Below are 18,893 nucleotides of genomic sequence, written 5' to 3'. Positions count from 1 at the left end.
AAGCCCTATGAGGAGAGGCTGAGGAAGATGGGATTGTTTAGCCTGGAGAAGAGGAGGCTCAGCAGAGACCTTATTGCTGTCTACAGCTAACTGAAGGGTGGTTGTAGCCAGGAGGGGTTCGGTCTCTTCTCCCAGGCAATCAGCACCAGAACAAGAGGACACAGTCTCAAGCTGCACCAGGGGAGGTTTAGGCTGGATGTTAGGAAGAAGTTCTTAATAGAAAGAGTGACTGCCCACTGGAATGGGCTGCCCGAGGAAGTGGTGGAGTCACCATCACTGGAGATGTTTAGGAAGAGACTTGATGGGGTGCTTGGTGCCATGGTTTAGTTGATTAGATAGTGTTGGGTGATAGGTTGGACTTGATGATCTCAAAGGTCTCTTCCAACCTGATTAATTCTATTCTATTCTGTTCTATTCTATTCTATTCTAATGTTGGGGTAAACAATGGCTATCCATAGAGAGCATTTGCAAATGCATTCATTTTTTTAACTTGTCTCCTAACCCCCCACCCTGCAGCATTGTTTTGGCAGCAGTGTAAGGAACATATGACCTGAATATTAGTTTTGAGTTCTGTGGACCAGCAGAAGGTGGGGTTTTGTTTATTTCTTTAAACTGGAGCTTCTTTCCAAAACACTGCTTATGCATTAGACTACACAAGATGTTTATTTTTAAGGCTTTAGATTTGATTTGTCAGTATTCATATTCACATCTAATAACTTTTTATCTGCTTACATCTAAAATCCCTTGAAAGAGACATTTATACATTTCAAACAGAAATGCTGAAATACAAACATGCTTTTTATAGCAACGAGACATTAAGGAAGGTATTTTCACATCCAGCTCAACTCTTCCATTAACAGTTTCAGAGTTCCTTAAAATATGAGAAATACTACATGGCACTGCTAGGCTGCAGCATATTTATTCCATTGATAATGTGGGATGTGCCTGTTTCAAAATGATGCTTATTGCTCTTGGAAGCAGTGAATAAATTGTCTAAGGAGTGTGGAACCATGCTCCTTGTGAACAATTCCCCAAGCCAAGGCTGATGAGGGCATCTCAGGATTGTGGAGGAAGAGTGCAGATGTGTAACTAAGGTATGAGTTCAGTACATCATGTATGAAAAGGCACAGAAGTATCACATGACAGGGCACATGGTACACATATGCATTAAAGGCTGATCAGTTGCTGGAATAGGAATAGAAGGGTCTTCTCATCCAGGTTTTGAAAACTAAATTTTAAGAACCAGAAAATGGAAAGCTGGAATGAAAAGACTTTGAGACTGTCTAGCTTAAGGTGTAACCCTCCTGTGGTGAATAAATTACTCTATACCAAGTGCAGGATGCCGGCTATGGTATAAAACCAGTAGCCAGAAGGTCTGCAGAAGTGGATGTGAATGTATATGGAAGATGTTAGATTCAGTATATCCAAAGAGGCAGGTGAGTGTGACTAAAACCATTGTAATCTTTCAGAAGAAAAAAACAAAACCCAAAAACCCCAAAACAGTAGCTACTACAAAACTGGGGGTCATTCAGAGATAGAAAGGCACCATGTGTGCATCCAGTGACACATTTTGATCTCACCTCGAATCTCAGCTTCACTTCAGAAACAAGGCCCTCACTAGCATGAGAAAATACTCCCTTGTTATTTCATTCTCAAAATGGTAGTGGTGATATGATTGTGAAGAACATATGGTCCCTTTTCTCAGCTGATAAAAAAAACATCTTAATATCAGTCACTGTGAGTGAAAAGGAAATGAAGAAAACCAAGCACTTTCTGAACATTCACATAAAATTTCACTGGCTGATCTGAATAGAAATTGAAGTGAGATAACCCAGTGCATTACATCTTGAATGGTACAGAACTCATCAATGAGTCTGAGGACACCTTTTAGCATCCAACTGAAGTAGGAAAAAAATCTGTGTTTGGAAAGTGAACAAATTTAAGCTTCACCACTGACTGCAAGAGAATGTGCCTTGTGTGCCATTTCCTGCATGTTGATCAACAGTATCTGCCCTGTATTTAACATTCCAATAACGCTCATCTGAACAGATACCACAACAGGGACATACAGACATATTGCAAAAAAAAAGTTTTGTAACTGGTACATGAGTAGGAATCAAACATTGGGACAAGAGAATCCTTCAGAGCACGGGCTCCTAAAGAAGCCTCATTTTGATTTACACAGACAATATTTCAAAAGAAACTCAACGCCAGAATTTGACAAGAGGTGAACTTAATTGTTCCAAGAGATTATGAGGGAAGAGAGGGGAAAAAAACATTCAAAGGAAATAATTTTCAACTTAGACACATTTAACATGACACCATCTCAGTGGATTCTGCTCATTCCAATGCAAGGAAGCTTGCAAGGTTAAGAGATTTCTTAGTGCTAGCAGGAGTTGTCAGGGAGCAAGGGTTAGGTAGGAAGCAAAGCATGCCAGTCCAACAGCAGCATCTTATTGGCTTACAGCAAGATCCTACTGCCAGGTGATTAATAGAAGCTAATAATTTCTTAATGATCCACAAAGTAAGCTTTTCAGACTGTGACCTGTTAACTTGGCCCTATTCAAGAGGAGGAACTGGAATTTTTATATCTGGGAATCAATCACAACTAGAGAATCCCTTTCAATGATTAAAAAAAAAAAAAAGGTTATTAAAAGTTGTATTATCCTTTAGAATATCAGTAACATGAATATTTCAGAGTATCTCCATCCAGTCTTTGCTTAAAGATAAGCCAGAGAAACAGCAGCCTGCATAACAGTTCTCAGTAACAGGTATTTTGTTCTGTGACATTCACGTCAGACGTAGAGAGGAAGATCGCATTGTGTCTGCACAGCACATCAACCTGCAAATCTGCTACCCTTGCCATTTTTGGTTTACTTTAAACTGTTAGAGATCAAAAATAAAGACAACACTCTGACCTTGTTAACAGGCTGGGACAGCTTGAAGGAGGCTTACTTTGTTCACTTACGTTCCCAAACTGCACAGTTGAAACAGACCGACCCAGACTTACCTGCAAGAAAAAAGAATACAAATTTTGGGTTATAGCTTCAAGCTTAATGAAAATCTGTCACTGAGAAGAGATCATAAAGAATGAGTCCCTGAAAAACTGCACAGGACTTAGACTTAAAATAATGTTTTGAAGTATGATGAATTATTGGTTTGCCTGTACTTTCCCCCCGCCCCAGCCCTTAAATAATTAAGATAACCTTTTTCATCCTGCTAATTTAATTACAAAAGGATGAGCTGCCAAAGGGCAAAACATACTCTCTGTTAACTTTCCCTTATTACAGAGTACTGTTTTCTCTGTTCATTCAGGCATGCCCCTGACACCCAGCTCTCCCCTGGGTGCTTCACAACACAACAGAGTATGTCAGTATTGATTAAAAGCACGTGGACAAGGATAGACAGATTAGGAAAGATGGGGTTTGTACACTTTTAATTGAGCTTTTAAAGAAAAGAAAGGTAATAAGCCACCAGCCACATGGTGAACTTCTATTCTACAAAGGAAGCAGCAAGTTCTTGGACCCCAAACTTTTGAGTGAAGTCAGCTGAGCTTTTATAGCAATGTCCTTACATCAGTCTCCAACCAGTTTTCTTTACAGAAGGAGATCTGAGTGAAAAACTTTGCAGAGAAACATTTTTTCCCTCTGCCAAAGCACAGTAAACTCGTTAATGGTGGGTTAAAAAGCACCATGGGAAAAGCCTCTCCCACTGTTGGTGACTGCTATTGCCCACTCAAAGTGCTCCATGCAGCATACCCCATCCTGGTTTTCTAACACCACTGGCTGTCCAATGCATCAATATGACCCAGCCATCGAAGCACAGTGTGCTTCTGTATAAATCCCAAGGATAACAGCACAAATAGCCACCTTAAGTTCTTCAGCTTTTTCACACCACAGCCCTAGCAGGAGATACGATTCATAGATTCATAGAATGGTTTATATTGGAAGGGACCTTAAAGATTATCTAGTTCCAACCTTCCTGCCACAGACAGGGACATCTTTCACAAGATCAGGTTGTTCAGACCCTTGTCAAACCTGACTTTGAATATCTCCAAGGATGGGGCCTCAACTGCCTCCCTGGGCAACCTGTTCCACAGTCTCACCATGCTCACTGTAAACAGAATTTCTTCCTCATCTCCAGTCTAAATCTACCCTTATCAAGCTTCAGTCCATTCCCTCTCATCCTATCACTACAAGCCCTTGTAAAAAGTCCCTTCCCGGCTTCAGGTACTAGAAGGCTGCTCTAAGGTCTCCCTGGAGCCTTTTCTTCTCCAGGCTGAACAGCCCCAACTCTCTCAGCCTGTCTCCATAGGGGCAGTTCTCCAGCTCTCTGATCATCTTTGTGGCCCACCTCTGGACCCACTCCAGAAGCTCCATGTCCCTCTTATGCTGGGGGCACCAGAACTGGATGTAGTGCTCCAGGTGGGCTCTCATGAGAGCAGAGTAGAGGGGGTCCTGTGGGTCACAGTTTATTTTTGATCAGATGGACATTCAGTTCTGAATGTTATGACAAAGGACACCTGCCTCAGCCGATATGAAAAATGAAATGTACCTAGAGATAATTGAGAAAGCACTGGAAACATTTCCCTGATGTGATACTAAACTTCCTTGCTATTTAGAATATGGCCTTAAAGAAAGGACTTGATATTAAAACATACACATTTCTGCATTATTAGCCAATAAAAAAATGTATTTGTATGCTATCAGAACCATCTGAAATAATCACTCTCTCAGAGTGCCCAATCCAGGTTATACACTGCTGCATACTACAGCACAGTAACTCCATGTCCCTGAGGCCTCAAGCATCTGCAGTAGCACAGGAGTAGCTGGAAGGGAAACTACTCATTCACTAAGCATCATGGCACTCTGAGCTGTGAGGAAGCATTGTCTGTTGGCTGGGCTGGCAGGGACTTTCCACATGCTTCTGATGTGAATTTGGGCAAGTACAACCTGCTAAGGCTATCACCACTAGTGCTTCATGCAAAATGAAGATGGCACTTCTCTGTCCCAGGTATTCTGAGCCAATCAGCCCAGGGATCAATGAAAGTTAAACACAAAGAAATTGATCTTATCCTTTTGCTCTCTCCAACCATCAATCAGGTTTAATTTATATATGTCTAAATGTTACTGCTACACTGACTCAGGCTCTACCTTCAAGAGGCTGGTGGAAGATGCTTGCTGGCACCTGTCTCTCAGGCCAATTACCTCTGGCAGATCAGTGCTGCAATAGGGACAGCACTGCTGGACACGAACCAACACACCACAGCTGGGTTTAAACACTGCTGCAGGACCTAACTCAAATAAGGAATCGGGAACGAAAATCCAATAGAAATCTAAGAAGAATCTTGTCCCCACCTGGTGGCATTACTGTAACTGTCAAGAAGCAAAAGCAAAGAGCCAGCAGCCAGCCCGAGCCTGGAAATACCATTTTCTCCCAATTGCATTTCAGTCCTGCTGCACCGGGAACGCACCAGTCGGTATCTGTCACACATTGACAGCGCAGATATAGCTGAAACAGGCCTCTGGCGTCCAAGGGCAGCGAAGGACTCGGCAATCTTCTAAAGAGAGCTGCTGGCCCTGAGTGCTCTGCACCTTCAACACACTGCCGGAGCTTTCAGCCACCCTCTTGTTCCTGCTCCCTTGATTTAGTGCGGGGAGCTGGTGGGACACTGCTGCCCTCTGCTGTCGCCACTGCGCAGCGACAGGCACTTGCACCCGGCCAGCCCAGAAGCAGGGCTAGTGAGTATTGCTGGAGAAAACAGAGCAATGACGAGTCCCTGGGACTCCTTGTACAAAGCGAATCTTCGCTTTCTTTACAGCCACCGTTTAAATACCAGGTCGTGATGATACAATCTCCCAAGCTTTCTTTTCTCCAGGCTGAGCAAACCCAGTTCTCTCAGCCTTTCCTCATACAGCACCTTCTCAGTCCTTGGACCATCTTTGTGGCCCCTCTCTGAACCCTCTCCAGCTCTTCCACATATTTTATGTCTCAGTCGTTGACAGCAAACAGAAACATGTGAGATGGGTTTCTAGGGGTCTGCACTTCCAGAAGCATTGGCAGCATGCTTCCCCAGCCCAGCCCGGGGTGACACCAGTGGTCAGCACCTTTCAGAACCTCACAGGGAAGCTGCTCTGCCCCTGTGCAGTGGGCTCATCAATCAGCAACAGGCAGAACTCAGAAAGAGGAATGTGGAAGCCAGAACCAAGGGAGCAGCAGGTAGGAGCAGCCAGGGCCTCTGTTTTTCTGTCATTTTCTTTTATTTATGTCCCCAGTCACCAGCCAATGCAATCCCAGATAACAGCAGGAAACAGCCAAAAGGCTGAGAGCTGAGCCCCAGCATAGCTCTGGGTGCCACCAAGCTGATGCAGCCAAGCCTGGCTGACCTGCGGCCCAGGAGATGGCAGCTCCAGCCAAGAGCATCCTTTAAGGCTTGTTTTGTACCATAACCTTGCTGGGCTCAAAGTCAAAGTGTTTATAACATTCATTCAAATTAAGTCAATCCATGTTAAACCATGCAAATATAGTATTAAGCATTCCATCTCATTTGCATTATTGAATTTCTGCCCTTAAAAGTGACTACTTGCAAAAAGGTGCTGAGAGATGATAAGAACATCACAGTGCCTGTGCCAGCCACAGGACATCTCCTGGCCCATGCTTATCCCCAGCCTCATCTAGTGAGGACATAGTGGCAATAGTTACAAAGAAGAAAGGACTAGAGTGAAAGAGGAGAGGGGTATAATGCAATGAAATGTAAGAACTGTTGATGTGGATGTGTGCTAGATGAGGCTGGAAGATGAAAGGACAGATCTTTAAAACACAGATGTAGGAAGAAAATAAAGATATGAATTCCAGACCGAAATCAGGCAAATATATCAAGAGCACATTTGTGCCAGCGGCTGGCAGCATTCACAAGGTGTCTGTGTGGCTTTTGCTCCTTGTTCCTTTTTTTTTTGTTTAACACAGGGCTGGAATGATATCCAAGTCAGAACTATTAAAAATATTTACTGAACCCTTACTAAGGAGTGTCCTAAGAAAGCCTGGAAGATTACGTGAAGAACAAGGTGCTTAAGCACAAGTTACCTGTAGACCTATTGTTGAATAAAACCAGACCTTTTAGCCTGAAGTCAGAGGATGGTGGCACATTGTCTTCTAGCTAACACCAGCTACAGCAGATATCCTGGTCTTACCTCGTTACATACCATGAAGCATATACTGAGAGTCAACAGTGACTCCCTGCTAACTGCCAACACCTGTGGGCCCTGCACTGCTTAATGTTTCCTCTTGGGAAATTGCGCCCTCAAGGGTGCAAGGCTGAAGCAGTCTGTTTTGCACCCAGTTTAGGAAAGCACCTCAAACCCAAAGCACCAAGCCAGGTACATACATGACCTGCACAGTGGGGTCTTTCTGACAGCAGCACTTGGATATACACTGTGACTGCATGTCACAGTTTTTAGGAGGGAAGCAAGAAAAGCAAAACATCCTCATTATTAGAAAGCCTGCTCTATAGACTGCTAAAATATCTTCCAAGTACTAAGTAAGCATTTGGAGAGGGCTCAGTTTTTTTCCCCACATAAGCCACTTTGTAGGTGCTTTCTTAACAGCTTCTGTCTATTTACAACTAAATTGAAAATTCCATAAAAGAAATCATAACCCTGAAGCTAAAGCAGCTTTGCATTCTCATGGTTGTTTTATGAGAAAAACAATAGCAATATAGACGCCTTTCAGAAGAAATTACCAAACCCTTGCCAGTGGCACAGGCAGGCACCAGACCTCCAGACCACAGAAACTATAAATACTTAAACTGCAGCAAACACATTACATACTTGGCCAGTATTTTTATTTCCACTTTCAGTTTCATTGCATTTCCCAACAAAACCTGTTATCCTGAGACCATTTCCTTTCCCTATCCCTCTTCATAAGAATAGAAAATTGTTACCTAAGCTATAGGTGCAGATAACAATGCACTGGTTTAGTGCTCCATGGATGAATATGTAATCCGTGCTTGGCCATTGTCACAAGGACCAAAGGCTTGTGTCCACTGCTCTGGCATATGAAGAAGGAAGCAGTTGTCAGCTAGGCTGCCCATCTCAGAGAGCCTTGTGCCACATGAGAGACAGGAATTTGCAGCTGATGCCTCACAGGTCCACCATGACGTCCCCTTTCATGGCAGCTACTGCACAGTAAGATTAGCTACCCAGAGCCCCCAGATTCCCCCTGCCTGTCTGTCTGTTGTAAGCTCAGAACAAGGCAGCAAGGATCACCCCCAGCAAATCCCAGCTCTTATGCAAGCACAGCAAAGTATCTTCTTCCTTGCCTGACTCCTTTGGAACAAAGTACTCAAAATTTACAGGAAAGGAGAGAAATGTTGTTGTTTGTGTTGTATTTCTAATGCAGTCAAAGAACTAATCATCTTTAGCTTTGAAAGCACCCTGAGGAGCAAAAATGGAGAAAACATATCCTGGAGTTCAGGAATTACTCAGCTGAAAGTGCCCAAACAGGGTGATGAACACGCAGTTCATCTTAGCACTGATGATAGTCCACTGCATCCAAGACAAATGTTCACAGTGCAGCTACTACACGATGGGTTATATTCCACGTGGTTAACCCCATTTAGAAAGGCACTCAGGCATATGGCTATTTCCGTCTCTACTCAGGGTGCTCAAAGATGTAGCTCACTTACTAGCTGACGAGATCTCAGCACATGCCTAATTACTGATTTGAGAAAGGTCTGGAGATGCTGCAATGATGGATAACTCAGAAAACCCTAAGTGAAGGTAAGATCTTCTGAAAACTGAGTGGCTAAATTGAATGAGCTACACCCCTTGTAAATGCTAGGTCAGAGGATTTTGCAGACTACCCATCTGCAAATTAACACACTCCAAGCAAAGCCATATAGCTCCAGGCTTTATGGTACTAAAGGTTGTCCTTAATATTGTTTTTATTTGCCTAACCCAACATACAAACCAAGTCTTTTCACTATTAGTCAATAATCTGCAACCAGGACAGACATGATTGGAGACTACAACCTGGAAACATTATCTTTTCACCTCTCCTTCTCCAGAGCAACTCCTCTTTGGATTGTGTCAGTGGATAGGGGTGAAGGAGGAGGGACTATAACAAAGGAAATTTCTTCAAGCTTTGTGAAATCTGTTTAAGTGAACTGTGCCTACAATATCAAACTAGCACCAACATCAAACATCACAGTATGAAACACTTTGTAAAAGCATGAAGATGCATCTGGGGAGCTCTGGAGATGGAGTCCCTCAGGACTTTAGCTGTACTAAAGAATAGACAGGGCAAGCCTGAAGTTCTAACACCAAATTTTCTTTCATTCTAGTCCTCTCACAGTGTAGATGGCAACAGCTGCTATTACAAACCACCCAAGCAATGGGACTTTTTGCTACAGATGTGAGAAAAAGCACTACAGGTACACTTTGTCAGCTGTTATGTTTGCCATTATGCAGCTGAGGAGACTGCAGTCACAGAGACAAGAAAAAAAAGACAAAATAGTTACCCGATGGTGTTCGCTACTGTCCATCTTTCATGTGAACCAGAGCCTACTTTTAGTACCTTTTTCCCCTGAGAGCCCCTGGGACCAGTCTAGTGTCTAGAGGAACTGGATGCCCACCTGCTGCATGACCAAAGACAGTTGTTCACCTAGTGTGTACAGTTCACCAGCCTTCTTGTCCAGCTCTGAAAGACCCTCAATAAAGAAGAAAAATTGAACAAACCTATGACTAGAACAGGTCTTCAGGCTCCTGGTGGGACACTGCTGTTCTAGTTCTTCAGGTCAGCATTGGAGTGTTTTAAACTGCAACACAGCTGTTGCAGAACTAGGGGAACGTTGCTGTCTCATTCCTCCTCTAGCGCTAGTGGCAGCAGCAGATCTGCTTCTCTCAATCCACCTTCCATAGCACATCCAGCTGTGCTGCAAGGGCTTCTTATAGAAAGACAGACTCCTAGAGCCTGACAGCTGTTCTTTGGGTTCTGAGTTCCATGAATGATGACTATAAAGTACCTCAGGCTCTCCTTGGATTTAATCTCAAGATATATCCATTTTTCTCCCCAGAGAAAGAGGCTATTAGGGTGTTCAATAGCTTTTAGTTAGAAGTTCTGCCTTTTGTAGGGGCCTCTGCAAGTTCCCTCTGTTGTCCTGGTGACATGAGGAAACATCACATGCTTCCCAGTGATGTTAGAAGTGCTCACACTCTATCAGAGACAGAAACCAGCTCATGCAGCAGTAAAGATCACTGCTTGTGATTAAGAATGGATGAGCACTGCTGAACTAAACTGAGGCCTCTGGCTGATGTAGGAGCAAGGACTAAGTGCTCTTATCTGAGCTACATTTAGCCCAAGGGCTGGCTAGGCTGTACACAGACATTGCTATTTTCAACTCTGCAGAGCTGTTGCCTTTGGAAAAGAGGAGTACCCTGCTCAGGCATTTAATTCTCTTTCAGAGATTAAAAACATTAACGATAGACTAAAAGTGTATTTTCATTTCTCTATACAATTCATTGCCTTAGTCTGCTGAACTGGATCACAGACTGCTAAGTGCTCTTGGCATCCATATTTGTGGGTACAGCTCCCTGCATGAATTAGAGGCTGTTTTACTGGCAAAGATAGGTGGGGGGACTGGAGTGGGGCATTAGTCACAGTGGAAAAATAACACTGTGAGACATGATCATCTCTTGCACATTTTGAGGAGCATACACTGTACTACTGGCTGTTACTGTTCAGTGGGAGGTATTTCTGCCTCCAAAGCCAAGCTGTCTTATGCTATGCAGAGACTTTTGCATAAGCCCAACCACATTTTAAATGCAAATAACTGAAATGGGATTTATATAAACCAGAAGCATTGGGATTTGCAAGCTGAATACCTCCGAAACAAGGAGAGCTAAATATAGAGATCTGGGTAGAGCATTTAAACTTAAAACACTGTTTCAGATGCTAAGTATAAACTGAAGTCCCTCCACAGGGGTAAGACAGTCTGTGCAAAACTGGTGACTTAATATCACCCATTAAAAAGAACTGTCACTTCATATTATGGATGAGGTAGTCAAAACCACTGGTGTTTTAAGTGCAGTCCTTCTAAATTATTCTCTCAGAGTAGATCTTTGACCATGCTGATTCTAGATCAATATTTTCATGGCAAGAAAAGAACTCATGAGTTTGTTGAGTTAGAGATATGCACAGCTAAAGCAAATTAAGAAGAATCATTCCCAATGGCAGCCTAAGATGAAGCTAAATGCTAGCGATCCCCACTTTGGGCAGACTGGTACACAGAAGCTTATACAGAAATCCTCTCAAATCCAAGGCTGCCAGAGACACATTTCTGCCATAGACCACTCTGCAGAGCTATTCCATGAGCATCCAAAGGCCAGTGAAGTTTCCTAGCCCAGCACCAGAATGTGTCTCTTCCTTTCACATTACGAGCTGCTGAAACAGCCTGTGTGGTCAATAGCTTCTGGATATTTGGAAGCAATATGCCACTGTCCTGGGTTCTTTGTGAGCAAATGTGTCCATTCTAAACTGTACTACAGGCATCGCAACAGAACCCTCCCATTACTGCAAAGTCACCTTTCAACCTTTAAAACACCTTGAGGCAGTTATTAAAAAAATAATTTAAGATCTATATTTAGACCACAAGCAGTAGGTACAGTTAGAGAAAAAGCTGAAAAACACAGGCAGTAAAAACAAAGGAAAAATAACATCTGAGCTGCTTCAGACAGCCTCATACTCAGAAATCTGCCTATCCTTCTCATCAATCAGCCCCAGAACTGTAGGCACATACCTCACCCCTGGCTGCATCCTGGTCATCAGCCTCCATGCTTCCCCAGGAGGCTGGTTTCTGTACTCCACCTCTTTTCAGGGTCTGAGTTGTCATCCAAACATCCCAAGGGTTCACCACATCAGGAATTGTTTTCAACACTCCTCCCTCCACAAGGACTTTCCTCCCTTCTTCAGATATAAGAATATTCCTTTGTTGGATAGTCACCAAGTGCAGGAGTCCCACCTGCTAGTACCTTTCTTTTGCATCAAGGGACTGGAAAGTCTTACTTATTCTATGCAGCAATGAGTAAGTGCAGAAAACCTTTTCCTACACTGGATTTATATTTTGCATCAACAAGCAAACTGAAACTACAGTTGGCATTTAATATATGCAGTTCATCACCTGCTCTTGACTGAGATGAGACAATGGCAATCAACAGCTCAGGGTGGGGAGGAGGGAAGGAGGGGGGAGGAGGGGGGAAACTGGATTTGAAATGATCCCTGCCAGACCCTCCACTACATTTACATGTGCATGCAAACCCCACTGACCACAGTATAATTAGCAAACATTTTCCCAGTTTAAGCTATTCTGATCTGTCTTGGGAAGTATTCTCTGACCTGCTTTATGAGGCAGAGGCACCACTCATTTGTCACAGTATTTCAAGCAAACCTTGATCTGCTGAGATGGATAAACCCTTGCTGATGCAGTTGATGCAGAAGGGAGACACATACCCAGCCACATGAGCGGAATTCTACATGGAGTTTTCCAAAGCAAAACTGGGTCTGTGACCCTGCCTTGTGAGCAGCCTCATAGAGACCCAGTTCTGAATGGGAAGTGTTGCCAAATTAATTCTGTAATGCTGTGGATGGTACTACAAGCTACAGACATTATTGAGCTAAATTAATTTCTGCTGTACCTAAACTGCAGCTGAGGAATGTGTTTACTGGACTGGGAATAGCTTGTTTGTTGGATCTATAAAATATTGTTACTTAAACAGTCCAGTGAGCTCCTCTGACACAAGTTCTCTTTCCCCTGAAGGGTTTTGTTTCTAACTGGAGTTATTGATTGTTTTGGCTTTAGACAGGAAATCATCACTGCATTAGCAACCACCAAAATGGTCCCCGGTCCCTAGAGTCTGCTCCCTGACATGCCATCAATTTGATTTTTTTGATCTGGGAATGCTGGAGTTTCAAAGTGTGTGTATTACTTTTCAAGCATGCCTCAAAAAATCGGTGCTAAATTCTGCTACAACACAGTGCTACTCTATTTAATGCAGAGGAAAACACAGTCAGTACACAACAGACATCTCCACCTCCAAGGTGCTGGGTCACTTTCTTAACCTTGCTGCAGCAAAGAGGATCATAGCAGTTCATGGGCTGATGTTAGATTCATGTCACTGTCTGCCCCTTCATGGAGATGTCTGACTTCAGCAGGTCAAATGATCAAAAGCTCCTGGTAAAATTTGTCATTTCCCACACACACTGCTCTACAAGATTAAATTTATGTATTTGCCACATAAATACAAAATAATAATTCCTGAAATTGTTTCATGGTGCTTCCACATCTATACATTTATCTAAACCTGGCTTCACTGCCAGGTGATACACCCACAATAGCCTCCTCTGAGATGAACGTGTTATTTACTCTCATTCAACTTAGACACAGGTCAGGATCTATGTTTAACTGGTGGTACAAACAGGCACTACCAAACCTTGTGCTCCCTTTCTAAGCCCTGGAATGCAGTAGCTCCCTCCCAACAGTCTCTCTCAGTACAGTGCCAGAGCCAAGAGAAACGTGGATGCGTTTGATAAATGAACCTGTAACTCACATCTTACCAAACACTGCCGTGCCACCTTTATAGAAAAGGTTGAGGCTCTTGATGAGAGCACATGCTAGTGTCCAAGGGTGTTTGGATGTCTAGGGGTGTCTCAGGGTTGCAGGATGTGGCTTGTGCACTGGGTGGGGGGTGCAGTGCCCACATTACCTGTTCAGCAAAGCCATCTTGCTTGGTTTGGATTCTGCTGCTGTATGCAAAGGCAGGACAAAACACAAGAGTTGTGCCAACCTGCCTGCAGAATTAAACCAGTTCTAAGGGTTCTCTGATGAGTATCTCCAATCTAAACCAAGAAGATATTCATGGGGTTGTTCTTTTATAAGACATAATGTTACCATTTTTTAAAATGCCTTTGCAAAATGGTGATGTTAGCTATGCAAAGTGAACTGAAGAGGCAGAGCGGGCACGAGGGACAATCAAATTGTCTTTATCACAGGCAATCAAACCTGCACTGAGAACAGATTCCCAGGCAACTTATCAGGTGAAAGCAAGGGCTCTCATTTGTGAGAGATTACTGGGATAGCACCAGGGGTGTAGAATGTGGCCATATTCATGGCTAGAAGGAGACAAATGCCACAGGTGTGTAGCTAAAGCTACCAACACAAAGACTAACAATAACTATGATTTTTAAAGATCTGTCCTAGGCAGATTATTTACCAATTTGCTGATGTTTGCAGAACCAGCAAATTTGCCACTGTTTTCCAATCTCCATATTATATATGGGAAGTAAACTTATTGAGTATCCACTGGTCAAATGGAGTTTCTGGTGAAAGAGTAGTCAGCTGGCTACAGTACAAGCCTCCAGATATTCAGATGTTGATATGTGAACATTCTCAGTGATTTATTTTAAAACAGAAAGGAAAAACTTCATGAAAAGAAGAAAAAAAAAATCTTGTTTTAATCTACATTTCAAAAGGTCTGTTTCCACTAGCCAGCTGCTTTGGCCAAATCTGCTATAACCTTTTAAAAATTTTATTACTGTCCTCTGTTTATTTTAGCATTTTAGTAAGCAAATATGAATTCAAGTCAGCAAATGAAAAAAATGAAGTGTTAAAATAATATGCCACCTCCATCAATAAACAACAAAGTGCTATTAAAATCCAACCGAAACTTCAGCATTCCTCCAAGATCAAAAAGTGTCCAGTGTAGCTTCAGACATGCATAACAGTAGACAGCAATTCCCACACCTATCTTTTTCAATACATGCATTATTTTAAATCCACTTATTACCGAGCAGTTAATTTTCAACAAGTGCTTGATTTATAACCCTCAGCAGCAGGCTGAACAAGCCAAAGGCAAGACCCCATTAAACCCCTATTGCATGTGCCTCAGGTTTACACAGTAAACCTCAGCAGCCATAGTTTGTTTTCATCTCTTAATCAGTTGATACAAATTCAGGAGTAATTTCCATTTGTGCTACACTATGCAGTTGTAAACATTTATGGAGATGTTAAGAACTGGCATGCAGTGGCCATGTAGAGTCTCATGGGAGAGCCAGAAAGCCTTGCATCAATCCACCCCACTACTAACCCGCCATGTAAGGCTCTGACAGCAGCCCCCAGGGAAGCAATTACCCTGTAAACTCATTTTTCACTTACTGCTTCTGAAGTGTAAATGATGTGTCATGTGAACGATGGGCCACGTAGGTACTGCACTGCTCAGTGATGGCAGAGAAGGGATGTGGGAGCACATGCCTTGAGGCGGCCATCCCTCACCTCAGGGGCCACAAGTACCACTGAGCTCTTGGACAGGCATGGCCGAAGCAGCCTAGGCTGCAGGTGCTGGACAGCACCCCAGTTTTAACCACTAGCAATTTCAACATGAAGCTTAAAAGGCTTTATCCTCTCATACAGTAGTCTAGAGTGTGGGTGATGGTGCAGACACTCCTGTCCACACACACAGAGCCTCAGTCACCAACACCGCCGCAGCGGTTTTTTGGGCCTACATGACCGAAGGAGGCTTTGCCTGTCCATCCCACATCGTGCCACTTGCTACGGCTTGCCACAGCCTCTGGTTTCCTCTGGTTTTCTGTTCACAGGAATGAGAAACTGTCTGAGAGCATCAAGCAGCCTGCTGTGGGAGAAGCTGCTTGGAAGAGTTACCAGGGATCTGTAAGGGTCCTCCCACAAGACACGTGTAAAATTAGCCTGCAGCAGCCAGGCCCTTCCGCCCTGGCCAGTCACACCTGTGCCAGGCAGCTATGGTGGTGGTCTCTGTGTGCCCCCTCTTACAAAGACAGCCACTGTGTTTCCAGACAAAACAAGCTCCTCCCCATGCAACATTCCAGAGCTGAGCAGGACAGCCCACAAAGTAGTGTCATTGCTGAAAAAATTCTAAACTGCTGGTCTGAGACCAATGAGGAAGAGAAATAATTTATTTTCCTTTCAGAATTATTTTTCTGCCCAACTGTGTTATCAGAGATGAAAATCTCAGCACCTAATGGAGGAGGAACTGGAAATGAAGCCAGCTGTCCTGTGTTACTGTTGTTGGCTTTGGGTTTATTTGAATCAGTCATCTCTTTCTAAAATAAAATATTGTATTCCTCAAGAAAGATCTAAAAGTTCCTTTTTAGGTTTGTATAGGGGGTGAAGCATGGAAACTTTGATGATCGTTACACAAGAGAGATGGTTTTGTTTTCAGCTAGTTTAATCCTTTCTTATTCTGAGCCCTTTTAGACAGATTGTAACACGTAAAGAACTTCAAAAGCTTTGGGCAGCTCTTCAAAATGACTTAATCAGTTAACCATCCAGAAAGTCTAGTGATGCCTCACCAGGCCCCAGGAATGAAAGATATCTAGCTATCTGGTGATCCCCAAAGACTAAGAGTCACCCAGCAGCATAAGAGTTTAAAGCTTGCACATAAACAAGATTTTTTAAAACCTTGCCACAGTGGTTAAGCACTGCACAACTGCATGATGAGACTAAAACATTCACTCCAAGCACAGAAGAGCAGTCATGATCAAACCTGCTGCCTTTAGATACAAGTAAAAGGCATTTCTGCTCTTGCATTACCTGACAAATTGTATGGCACCCACAAGCATGACTCATAGTTTATACATTATATATAACATTTTCTAAATGATGTTGATGTAAAAATTAATCTGCACTGAGAGTTTTTAGCATTACCCTCAGCCAAGAGGTTATATACACAGTAGTTTGATGAGGAGAAAATACAGTAAGAAAGCAACCCCATAACCCAATAGATATGTTCTCAAACTGCGTTTTGAAGAATTAAAGAACCTGACAGTAAGTTTCTTCCTCTTTTCTGTCTCTTTAGCCCTCCCTGTGCAATTAAACAAACAGTTATATCCTGCCATGATAAATACAGATTGGTGTAAAAAACACTGTTGAAAGGCTGCTGGCCCTGATTAAACTCTACAGGACTTTTAAAGGTTAAGACCTAACTTCAGCTCCTCTCAGCTCATGAGCTTCAATGAGGAGTTTGCAGCAACATTAATCAGCTTGAAATAATGAGGCTGTGAGAGGCAGCGTGTGATTTCTTTATTTCATCTTAATTATAATTTAAAATTTTAATGTCAGGAACTTGACAAGTGCTCGAGCAAGAAGAATTATTGCCTCAACAGCAGTTAAGGTCAGGCAGAGAAATGTGCTCAATCCCAAAGAAAAGCAATGAATTTTTCCTGTAACAGTAATGCAATTCAAATTGTTCTGCTGGCAGTTCTTGACAGCAAAGAGGTTGGTTCAGAAGCCCAATGGTAATTCTAAAACATGTGTCTCTATTCTTCAGCCAGAAGTAGACCTTACCACATGGGCAATTTTACCAAATGCCAGGTTTTTGGAAAAGAGGCATCTGACCCTACCAAAGGGAAAAATGGTCCTGTGACATGCGCAGATGTAATTAGGTTGTGTTGCAGGGACATGCTCCTACAGCAGGTCACCACACTGGTCATGCTGGTAAGGAAGAGGCAGGGAAGGCACTCCCAGACCTGGTACTGGGATTGTCTCTCTTAGCTGGAGAGTGAGGCCACATGCCTAAACTGGACATGTCTCAGCCCCTGTGGGAGATCATGCCAGTGGGTGGTCCAGCTTTGGCAGTGAGGACAGCACAGGGTCATGGTTTGGGTAATTCACAGGACTTGGGCTCTTGTTCTTGTGATTGCATGAGACCATTACATGTAGGTGAAGCCGTGTTCCCTAAAACATGGAATACTTGGATCATAGCTCAAGTCCAGTACTGCTCCTTGTACACAGGTGGACTGAGAGCCAGTTGCAGCACTGTCTGCTTTTCTCACTTGCAGCACATCACATTCCCTAAGCAACGGATAATGTCTTACAAAGCCTCTTATTGTGACCGTAAAGATTCCAGGACAGTTACAGTAAGCCCACATCCATTCTCTTGACATCCTTCACAACAATAAATACATTCCTAAGTTACAGAGGTGAGACTGTGTAGGACATCTTGGGCTGCTGGGCAGAAGGACCATGTAGTATTGATCCAAGGGATTAAAAAGAATTAGCAGAAATTAAGATGAACACTAGAATCTAGGTAAATGGTTTACCTGAGACAATCACCACAGCTTTCTAAAGGGGAAGTCATGCCTCACGAGTTGACATTGTTAGACATGACAGAGGAAAAAAACCCTCAAAACAACCTGTAAAGTACTAAAAGAAATAAAACAGTCTCTGATGGCAAGACTTTTCTTTTGCACAGCAGAAGAGCTTTCAGTTTCTTTGGCAGCAGATCTGTCTCCCATATAATATCAGGTTTTTGAAATGAATTTTTATAGGCATGGTGATTAATAATCTAGGCTGGAGCAGAGCAGCATTATCCCCTGGTAGAGCTAAATGAGCAGCTGCCGCAGGAGATAGGCATTACTCTGTGTACTTAACCAGGGCTAATAAATGGGATTTTTAAGAAAAAAAACCCTCCTCATAGTGAGTTCTTTCTAGAATGAATATGAACAGGCTGCTAACAAGTGGTTGTAGCTGTGTATGGAATTACACTATGTTTATACCACTAACACAAGAAAAACAGCCTTTGCTTTGATGGAAACAGGTTTCTTATCACAACAGCTGGCATGACGCCAGACAGGAACAACAGAAGCTCATGCATGCAGCAGGATACCTGTCTGGCAGGAACTAAGAGCAGAACTTCAAACTGCTTGCATATGACCAGCAGAACCGCAAATAAGCTAATTCTCTACTCAGTAATAGGAAGAAAATCTCAAATAGATAAGACTATGATAAAGATGTAGCTGGAAATCTTTCTTGAAATGCCTTTGACAGAAGTGATGTGTACAAACCTAATGAAATCATACAGTGCTTT

The 18,893-nt window shown here is 43.0% G+C and overlaps 1 protein-coding gene across 4 annotated transcripts in view; it reads right to left on the bottom strand.

Moving 5' to 3' along the window:
- The window catches only part of KCNIP1 (potassium voltage-gated channel interacting protein 1), a 379,245-nt gene that overhangs the window by 128,050 nt on the left and 232,302 nt on the right, over positions 1–18,893 (bottom strand). Inside the window, exon 1 of one of the 4 annotated variants that reach the window (XM_054168342.1) lies at positions 2,919–2,991. The exons of the other annotated variants lie outside the window; for them this stretch is intronic. The gene's annotated coding sequence lies outside the window, so the exon portion shown is untranslated. Of the gene's footprint in view, positions 1–2,918; positions 2,992–18,893 lie in introns of those variants that run through there. 4 annotated transcript variants of the gene reach the window in all.

Source organism: Dryobates pubescens, chromosome 16, assembly GCF_014839835.1.
Source record: "Dryobates pubescens isolate bDryPub1 chromosome 16, bDryPub1.pri, whole genome shotgun sequence".
NCBI classification, from domain to species: Eukaryota; Metazoa; Chordata; class Aves; order Piciformes; family Picidae; genus Dryobates; species Dryobates pubescens.
The sequence above is the reverse complement of the archived record's forward strand: the minus strand, read 5'-3'. Positions and strand labels throughout refer to the sequence as shown.